We start from the raw sequence: 11,328 nt of genomic DNA, 5'->3' as shown, positions 1-11,328 counted from the left end.
GCTTGACATGCTACGAGAATGCCCGTTCACTTTACTGTGTTTGTTTAGAAATTATCTCATTACATATTAGAGAAGTCACCAATTTTTTTTTCAAACGCTTCGATTGGCTCAGAGGGCCACAAGAAAAAAAAACATGGTCGTTAAAAAAAAACTTGGATCAAGATAACTACAGTTTTAAATGGGTCCCACAAACCAATACTTGAGATATGAATATTGATGTTGCATGTGTGTGTGTGCGTGTGTGTGTGTGTGTGTGTGGAGGTGGTTACAGCCTTTATGAAGCATGTTATGAGCTGTGTAAGTGGTTGGATGGATGGTGTAGAGTTGATTGATGCTGGCTGGAGCGGCTCTAATGCTGTCTGGCTTGTAGCATACACAATGTGACATTGGTTTGGTGTGAGGAATATTGATCTCGAATGGTTCTTGCCGAGCGTAGATATGGAGCGCTGTATTGATGTTCACCATGGTCCTCATTTCAAGCTCATCTCACCGTGCCTCTGTGTTTGTGTGTGCGTGTGGGAGATTGTGTGTGTACATGTGTGGGGCGGCAGCAGCGCCGGAGGCTACCCGAGTGTGAAATCGTGTGACGGTTTCTCCATTGCGCTTCATTTAGCCACACATCGCCCATCTCTCATTCCTGACAAGTTGCTTAACTGCTCCAAAATGCGAACGCCTCAGGGTGGGGTGGCAATGTAGCCCTGTCAGTGTACAATGAGGTGTGTGTGTGTGTGTGTGTGTGTGTGTGTGTGTGTGTGTGTGTGTGTGTGTGTGTGTGTGTTTGTGTTTTTGTGGGGGCTAAAGTGAGAGTTTAATAAAGCCAGCAGCTGCCATGGAAACCAGGGCAGAGGCTAACTCATCCTCCCTGTCTGGGGACCCATCAGGGCCTCGGCTATGGTACAAACACACACACACACACACACACACACACACACACACGATCCCATACCAAAGGCATAGCAAATGACTCTTAGAGGGAGGCCTCTCATACACAATTACACACAAACTGCAGACGAAGGGCCATGAAATAATCTGTGGCACCACAAGAAATAGGGAAGCAAGCTGCTTGTTCAATAGCCACTGTGACACTGTTCTCCACACACACACACACACCCCACCACACACACACCTACACACACCCTGCGCTGGTACTCCAACAGCATGACATAGAAGTCAGGATGGCTTAAGATGCTCAATATCTAGCTGTAATCCTCTCCCCTTTCCTTATCAAATGTGTGTATGCGTGTGTGGGTGTGTATACATTTGAGTGTTAGTGTGTGTGTAAAACAGGTAGATAAGAGTGACAGCGCAGTGAGGTTGACACCCACCTTGACAGCAACATTCTCCATGTGACAGGTTTATTGCATTTCTAATCTCTGTTTACATAAACCCTCGACATCAAGTCACACGAACACACACACACACACACCTAAACACATTAAAAAAAGCCTATATATAGGCATACACACAAGCATTCACACACACGCCTCATTTCCCCTCCCCTCCCTGTCGCTCAGACAATGAAAAGGGCAGGGGAAGCCAATCAAAATGATCTCTAATAAGAATATTACCCATCAGGCTCTGGGGGATGGGGTGGGTGGGTTAGACAGCCTGCCAAGCTTCATCTGACATTTATCAAATGAATAGCAGCCAGTACTCTGAGGAAATAGTGTTTGTCTGAGCACCGTGTGATGCAGGTTCTCCCTGGTCTTGGAAAATCTCATATTCTCTGTCTCGACTGTCACGGCGTATGAAATTTAGACGATTGCAATTTAGGGCGTGATTGAAAAGTAGATGTTGGGGAAGGCGCTGCAGATCGCCCACTCTGGGTGCCACTAAGATGTCACGGGAGGAGGAAAGATGACAACAGTTAAGGTGGGCGACTGACTTGTTTCCTTTACTCCACTTCAGATTGAGTTTGGTCAAACTAGATGAGATTTAAATAACCCCTGTGGGGGTTTTTTTTTCAGCTCAGCAAGACCGAATACAGAGAAGATAGAAATAAGCAAAATGGTGAGAAGAGAAGATGATAAAAGATGCAGCATGAAGAGTCAAACATATGTGTCTGTTGCTTTTTTATACTTATTCTTTCATCTTCTTTCTTCCCCCCAAAACTAAGGACAATAACTTCAGTAAAAACAGACCGCCTGATGGTGATCATGCAATTGTGGTTTGCATTGTCCAGTTAAAATGAGTCTGAAACAAAATTAAACTTTAAAAAAAAAGTAGGCCTGTGGCTCCTTTCCCGCAAGTCATTCCCTACTTTCTCTCTCCCTGCTTTCCAGCTCTATCCACTGTCCTATCTCTATATTAAAGGCACAAAAAGCCCAAAAATTTATCTTAAAATTAAAAATTAAAAGAAGTCAGAGCAGTCATTTTGTGTCGTCATGACGTACTTATTCACACATCCCTGCTTGGTGTTATCAAGCACTTCAGGTACCCCAAAAATGACAGTTAGATAAGAAAAAAACACCAATAACAACATAGGTGGAACATTTCTTTTGATATTTTGGAGTCCAAAGAGTTCCTACACTGTCTGTGGCCAGAAACTAAAAGCTTTGCTCCAGTTTACACTGAAACATGTAAAGCATTTTCGTGTAGTGCTAAGTAACTGGTAGACTCTCATGTGGCTTTGTATCGCCTACATGATGAAACAGTAAATGAAAATGGCACCCCACATCCCTAAACCCCCAATGAGAACAAGACAAACCACCCACTGAAACCTTCAAAAAAAAAAAACAAGAAACATTTCAGGGCAGAATTTCATCAGAACAGTACAACTTGGAAAAGTAAGAGTGGAAAAATCAGACAAGTGTTGAACTAACATTTTTTTCCAGATTTGTTAGTATGCAATGAAGCTCACTCAGTTCAGGAATGCTAAGACCATTATGGCTTGTAAAAAAAAAAGTCCAATAGGCCTACATGATTACATCACTATGAAACGAAGAAATCGTTTAGAATCTAAGCTCACATTCATTTTTTATTTTCAAATTGAATAGATTCAAGACTTGTTGCTATTCTTCTAAAGGGATGGGGGGGGGGGGGGGAGTGGCCAATCAAAACAAAAAGAAGGAAACTACTCTTCATAGACATCTCCTCCTTGACCTTGAACTGACTCTGGTTGAGCTGATCACTTGACACCATGGCTTGGGAGTTCTGGCTGGGTGGTTGGAAGATGCAGTAATGTTTGCTGCACTCAGTCCATTCCCTGCACTTCTCTTTTAAAGATTGAAACTTTTATTTTGTGTCAAAGGTCATACTCGCTACAGGCATTTGAGACGACAAGTTGAGACAAAATCTAGAAAGTTTGAAGGCGACATACAGTGAATTTAGAGGAACAGGGCAGTGTTTTGGTGCTCCACGGTGTAGTCGTGTTAAAGCACACCGGCATATTGCGCTTATTACCCCCAAATGCAGGTTCACCAGTTTTGCCCGTGAGCTCCGGGCTTTGCCAAACGGCTTCCTCTTAAACCTGGAGTGCTGTCCTGCCTCACTGAACTTCAGACTGCCCGTGCCAGCCCACCGAAAGCCAACGGTTCGGCTAGAGTAAATTTGTAGGTAACAACCCTCAGGTATATCAGTGAAGGGAATTTACAGAGTGACATCTGTTACAGGAGCGGCCGTGGATCAGTTGGTCGAATTCGATGTCTCTCAACCGGAAGGGGGTTCGATCCCGGGCTCCTGCAGCAACATGTCCGATGTGTCCTTGGGAAAGACACTTTTTTTTATTTATTTTTTTTACATATTATTTTTATGACATCACAATACAAACAGGAGTGAAAACCCACAACCCAATCCATGGACATAACCCCCCCCCCCCTACCCCAGAACACACAAACACACACACACATACACTCACAACCAGAGAGGAGGTACACATATTACAAATAATTCATCTAAACCCTGTGCCAAGGACACAAACAGCATACATATCATTATACATCATCAATTTGTTAGTGCTACATCCGAGCTGTCCGCAATAGAGATGTCCAGAAATAAAACAAGAAAAAAAAAGATAAATCCATACAGGTACAAATGTTGTCAGGGTAAGTCCAAGTGTTGCAAGAAGGGACCCCGAGATTCTTCCCATTTATGTTTACATTTTGAATCATTAGCTCGCAATTTCTCCATGTGTATAACTGAGACCAGTTCATGCAACCAGTTTCTGAGGCATGGTGGAGTTGGTGTCTTCCAGTCTTTCAAAATATTTTTTTTTCCTACTACCGTGCCCATCAAAAGAGCAGTTTGGATGGGAAAGACACTTAAAGTTTGTCCCGCTGCTTCCTCTGCAGCGTATTAATTAATTTGTTAATACTGATGGATAAACCGGACGGAGCAACCTCAGCCATCAGTGTATGAATGAGTGTGAATGTGAAGGTGTGACACGCCGTGTAAAAGAGCTTTGAGTAGTCAAAAAACTAGAAAAGCGCTATACAAGTTCAAGTCAATGTACTATTTGTATGCTGATCCTCCGCAGATTGAAGAGGTATCGCTTGATCCCATATTATGAGGAATAGAAAATCACTATTTATTAATATTCACCCCCTAATCATTTCCCTGGACGGATGTGATGAATAAAGGTAATTTACTGATTTGTTCATTCAACGAGCCCGTACACTTCAGCGTAGCGTATTGGGAAAAACTTGAATTCTTATTGTGCACACTGAAGCAGCTCATAATGACGATGAGCCTTCTCTGTGCAATTCTCCTTCCATTATTTTGCATATTTATCCAACAATGAAGCCTGTTTTCAGCTAAGCCTGCACACACACTGAGGGGCCGAGTTGACACAGGCAGACATCCTTTTATAATGCCCGTATATTGATTTGAAACAGAGTCGCGTGCTTCAAAAACGTACAAGAATAGCGAACAGCAGCTTGTTTATCCAAACCACTTTATTAAACTCTTCAAGTAAAAAAAATAAGTAGGCTGTAATTAAGTGTTCGCTGCTTTGCTGCTTATGGAAAGCCCTGGATTAAACAGGAGGAAACACTGATAGGAGAACTGTTTGTCCATGAGCTTAATGGTACTTTCGGTGCTGACCAATCACGCACCAGTACCCTAAAAAAATACTAGTTCTTATTACCCATCTCTTGACATCTTACTTATGTTGCCACAGAAACACCGCAAGAGTGAGTGCACCTTCTGGATTGACCAAGCCGCCAGGGCGTCCATTTCCTGTTGTGCACACCTGAGCCCTAAAGGGGGATTTAACGTACGTTAAAGCTTTTTCATCAAGGAAACATGAACAGCTGAAGGTGATCATAACCATCAACAGCTCAACCATTCTCATAGCTTTTAATAGCTGCTTAACGCGAGCTTGGAAAGCATAATTTGCCGACAAAACAGATTAATCCCACCTAATTGGTGCTTGCCTGCACATCTATTTAATCTCATTAGAGGAAACCCAAACAGCAAAATAATCAGATTTTCATGATTACAATGTTGTAGCAATAGCTGCAGACACAGATGGAGTCAATGAGTTTTATCAACAACAGGACAAGCACATTTTCTGTTTGACTTTGACCATTGCAACTATTTGATTACAGAACACACTTTTTACAGAGCCTGTCCGTCCACACACGCTCTCCTTCATGCTGCTGTTCGTTCTTTTCACAACGGGTTGTATGAAGTAGCTATTCCATTGAACATACAGTGGTTAGGATCTTGTTAAGATCTTCATGTCATTTATTCATAGTGATTTATTTCTTGAATAGAGTTATGAGTAAAAATGTAAATATGAATGGACGTAGCCTGAGTGACGTCAGCCATCTGTTAGCAACAGGGGTTACCATGCTGGAAAGGCTGTCTCACCCAATCTCACGACAGGCTTAACCCGACATCCCCACATTCCCGCATGGCCGGCGGTCCTTCAGTGCCGCGGCTCTGCTCCGACGAACGGAGCGTGCCCTGCACCCGCTGGATCCTTTTGTGGAACGTGACATCACAGGAGAACTACAAGATCACGCGGGAATCAAGAGAAGAACATTTCAAACAACGTGTCGCTTTGTCTTTCTGAGGATGATTTGTTGTTCGTTCGGGTGCCTGTTTTGTCCTAACGTTGATAAAGTGAATGAAAAAATACGATCTTGAGTCCGTATATTGTGTTTTGATTTGAAATTGACCGGACGCTCTGTGGGCTTCCTTGTCTGACTTCCTGTCTGAGTTGTTATATTCTGTCCGGCTTGACGTGTGCCTGCAGCGCGCTCCGCAGAAAATAGACTCGCAGCGTATTTGAAACCGAGCAGAGTACTGTATAGTGGCGCTGTTGGCACGCTCCGGAGACGGACCACGGCGCTCGCTGTGGAAACACAATCATCCACTAGAGTCGCAGCAAACTACAGTGTAGTGCACGGCGCTGACTGACCGCCACATGCACGGAGTTGGGGATAAGAGGTGGAGCTGAGGTGGGTTTTAAGCTTCTTGACAAACGGTTGAATTGCGCGCGACTGTCAATCGGGTCAGCAGCACGTCATATTCTGAATCACTTGTATACTTCATAAAATCCAAAAAGGATGAGTTATCAAAAAATTCACCCCCTGTACAGTATTTACCGATCAAGACATGAGCTAATAACACCATTTTCGTTTCATGTTAAATGAATTGGGTGGGGTGTGTAAGTGACCTCCGGTGCATCTTCAGCCTGAAGTAGACAACCAACTGCAGGATTTTGCACTTCCCCTTTGGCTTCATTTTTCAACCCTGGAGGTTGCCGCTTAGTTTTATCAATACCTAACTCATGAATGTTTGCTAATGCTACTAGCCCATAAGCTTAGCCTAGCATATAGACTAGAGAGCTCATGTGTTGCCTGGTAACCCTCAAAGTTCACAGTGGTCACTGCAGTCTGAGTAATGTGCTGCTGATCTAAAGTGGTGTCGGCAGGTTGATATTTAACCTTTGGACAGAGTTAGTCATCTATCACTCATCTTGTGCTGAACTGGGCCACAAAACTTGACTATTAACAAACAAACATGAAATAGCGTCAATCTTCTCTTCAACTCAAGACGTAATAAGAAATGTGTTTTGTTTCCTCCAAATGACTGGCTTATTTGACAGTAGATTGCCCCAGAGCAGTTTCTAAATAAACCTGAGAGACTGTTCAGTGAACTTTATAAATTAAGAATTAACTTTCCATATTAGTAACCAAAATGTTGAATAAAATGCTTAAAAATCTAATTTCAATGCCCATGGTTGATGTATTCCTTCTGTTTGGTTCATGTCTAATTGTGAACTTGAATAACCTTCATGACATGGTACAAGACAAAGTAGTGTTTTTTTTTCCCTCTCAAGTTCTTACACACTTTTGCTGCAATAATACTCTGGAAAAATGTATTTGTTTGAGTTCATACCACTTTAAAAAATAATCCTTTTTTATTGGTGATAAGGTGAACAACAACAAAGCAAAACTGTTCACAACACAGGCAAAAAAGCAAACATCAAAACATTCTGGAGCTGATCATGCCCTCTCTAGTCAATGCTTGTGTTTGTACTGCACGTCCCAGGCGTGTCCCAGAGGCGCCACTCACATCCGCTCCAAAAAGTCTATTTTTCGACGGAGGCGTCCCCGGCGCGTGTCAAGCTGTACAGAGCAGAGCCACCCGGATAGGAAGTCAGACACAAGAATGCATAGAGCGATCCGATCAATTTTTAAATAAAACTTCACAGACTGCCGATCACATATCCCATCACTGTATCAGAATGACATCAAAACAGACACCAAATGTACGGCAGATCGTCCTCGGAAAGGCAAAGTAGCATGTATATGATGTTTTCTATATTCCCGTGTGATCCATGGGGACACCTGCGGCTCAGTGGGTAGAGTCGGCCATCTCTCAACCAGAAGGCCAGGGGTTCGATCTCCAGCTCCTGCAGCCACAGTGTCCTATGTGTCCTTAACCCCAATTTGCTCCTGCTGCTTCTGATGGTCACTTTACATTCAACCTCTACCATCAGTGTGTGAACGGGTGTTAATGGGTAGACGTGACCCTATGGTGTAAAAGCGCTTTGAGTTGTCAGAAGACTAGACAAGCTCAAGTCCATTTACCATCGTGTGCATGAGCTAGAGAATCCAGCTGCTTGGGACTTACCTGCTCTGCACTTCAGACAAAGTTCGAGTGAACGTTGTTCACACAGATGCTGTGGGGTCTTCAGGTGGGTGTCCGTCAGAGAAACCTTGGGGCTAAACGCAGCCTTTAGGTCTAATATGTTGGACAACTAATCAGCCTCAAGTATTGAAATGGTAGCTAAATAAACCCAGACAGAGTATTCAGAAAATGAGAACATGCGTGCCTCTAGTTGATGTCATGAACGCAGATAGTTGGCTCTTTGTTTGCAGACATATCTGGTATGAATTAAGCGCTTGTGATAAACCAATGCAAATAGACACAAGTGGTCAAAGAAGACCAAGCAACACAAGGCAAAACATGTATTTCACTGCCGTCCGTTTTGGAACCTACATTGTTCAAGATCAAGCGTTTTCTCCTCTCTCGTGATATTTCCATAATGCGTGTGAAATGTGTGTCGCAAACAGATATTCAGAATGGAATGAATTACATGAGAATAAATCATTCGGATTCGCTTTTCCCCCCCCCAAAAAATTTGATCTGACAAGAATGTAATCTTCATAATTTGTTTCGTTTGAACTTCAGACTCGACAATTTTGACGGAAAAAGTTCAACAAGTTGGGAGCTCTGTGCCGCATGCTTTTACACGACAGTCTCAACCCTGAAATCCCTGTCACACAAAAAAAAAAAAAAAAAAGTCTGTCAGAAATGTTTGGCTCTAAATCACAGAATAGTGCAAGACTTTGATGCTGAAACAAGATGCTCGAACGAAAAGTTTCAGCTTGTTTAAGCGAAAGAAAAATGCTCCCGTGCTTGCATTCATCAAATGTAGGTACACACACTGGAAGAACACACACACACACATGGACTTAGACACACATAGACAGGGAACAAAAGATGTGGAGGGGACACCTGCTTCTCTGATACACCCTCCTCCTCCTCTCTCCCTCCGCTCCATTAGGATTCAGTTCAGGGCTCGGCTCCGTCTCCGTGAGTAGGTTAGCCATGCGTGTCATGGCGAAATCCAGTGAATGATAATGAACTAAGCCAATGTGTGTTGGTCCGCGTTTGTGTGTGTGTGTGTGTGTGTGTGTGTGTGTGGGAGGAGGAGAGGAGGTGGTATACTTGCTGAATCACTCCTTCTATCCTTCCCTCCATCTATCAATCCATCTATTTATCTATCTATCCGTCTCTTCTCCCTCCCCCTCCTCCACATCTTCCTCGTTGGTGTTCTGACGGCTAGAAGGACGGCCCCCGTGTTCTGACACACTCACCACACACGCAGACACACACCTCCGCGATGTGTCACCACCAATTCCACCTGCCTCTTCCCATCATTTCCCGCTCGCCACTCCATCTACCTACACTTGCTCTTTTCCCTCTACCTCTTTTTTTTTTTTTTTTAAATGTATTTTAATTTGTCTCCCGCTCATCTTTTTTTTCCTCCCCCCCCCCCCTACGCTGTGTGTCACCGCTGCTGGGAAGAAAGAAAAAAAAAAATGCTCCGGCCGACAAAAAGTGGCAAGAGAAGGGATAAAACAGAGAGAGTCAAAGAGGACAAGATAGTAAAAGCTGGAGAGTGTTTGGAGCGCAGCCATGCCTCCATCCAGCATGAGCGGGACTCTGCTGCTTTGATGGAATATCATGAACGGCGGGGGGGCTGAAGGAGGGAGAGAAGTGAGAAGAAGGAGAAGAAAAAGTAGAAGACAAGGAGAACTGAAAGAAAAGAACTGAGAAGGCAGGACAGCCAGCGTTTGCCTCAGGAGGGTACGGAGACACACATTTTTGAAAAAAAGAAAAGAAAAGAGAAACATACACATAAAGCATGCTCTTGCCACTCTTTTCTCTAACAACTTCAGCTCTTCTGTCCCTTTTGGCGTTTTTCATTTGGGTTTTGATCTCCTTTCTCTCGCTCTCTCTAGCACACTCTCTATGTGGCTCGCTCGCTCGCTCTCTCTGCTCAGTTGTGTCCACAGGCTCTGTTTGGGATTTTGGCTAATTGTGAAACTATTCTCCGGACTCCGGCAGAGAAGAGACTTTCTCTTCCCTCCATTTCTTTTCCATTCTAATTAACTCCACCCTGTGCAGACCCTCAAAGAGCCTCTCTCTCTCTTAGTCTAACTCTTGGGCTCTCTACCTCGCTCTCAGTTTTTTTTTTTCCACTCTCTCCATCTGTCTGCCTTTGAGAAGCAAATAATTGGATGTGGAGAGTGGCTTTTCTGTGGCTGAGCTGGAGGATTGAGGCTGCGAGACACCTCACGCACACACACACACACACAATTACACACATGCAAACACACTTGCACCTGGAGCTCTGGGTGTGTGTCGTTGTGGATGTTTGTTGAATGTGCCTGCTGCTGAAAATCTCGTCCTTACTTTTTTTCCTTTGAGAGGGCGAATAGATAAGACTTGCTATTCTTTATTTGTCTTTTTGTCAACAAACAAAAAGACAAAAACCAACAATGCATGTTAGCGCGTCTCTCTATTCTTTCCGACTTCTCTTCTCTGTCCGGAGCTTTTCAAGACACAGATGGAAATCTTGGTAGAGGTATGTTTCTACTTTTAAAAAAAAAGTTAATCATTTCCTTTAACAGCGGGGCGCTCTTGTTTTTTTGAAACAGTAAATTATGTATATATGACGGACTATTTCCAGATGCGGATGAATATTAACTGCTGCTCTGAGTTTAACCAGGATTTATGATGTTTCTTGGATTAACTTGAAAAAAACTGTTAGGGAACTTCAATCCATCAAAAAAGGATGTTAGACTCATTTTACATAATAGCCGTCATTTATGTTGCATTAGGTACAGTTTATGTGCAGAAGCCTTTTGTGCTTTAAGATTTGGAATTACACTTCAAGAAAATGATCACAACAAGATCATTTCTGTAACAAACATATATAAAAAAAAAGGTTCAGCCATTTGTATAGAAAATATAAAGTATGAGGGCAGACAAAAACGCTCTGAATTCAAGACTTCAACGAAGCACTGCTGAGAGAATATTTGGTAGCTTGAGTGGCTGAGAGACTTTTAAGGAGATTAGTGACAGAGGTATTTCCCTGAAGAGAGAGAGACAGAGATGAAGAGGATGAAGAGGAGCTTCAGAGAAAAGGAGACATGAGATGGGTTGTAATACTGGTGAGCATACAAGGCAGGCTGATGAGGTGGACAGCACACACGAACACACATACATACATGGACACTCAGAAGAGATGGTGAAGCCACTCTACTCCACTTTTCTGCTCTGAGGCAGGGCGCCAAGTCTCAA

Source organism: Labrus mixtus, chromosome 7, assembly GCF_963584025.1.
Source record: "Labrus mixtus chromosome 7, fLabMix1.1, whole genome shotgun sequence".
In the NCBI taxonomy this organism is placed as follows: Eukaryota; Metazoa; Chordata; class Actinopteri; order Labriformes; family Labridae; genus Labrus; species Labrus mixtus.
The sequence above is the reverse complement of the archived record's forward strand: the minus strand, read 5'-3'. Positions refer to the sequence as shown.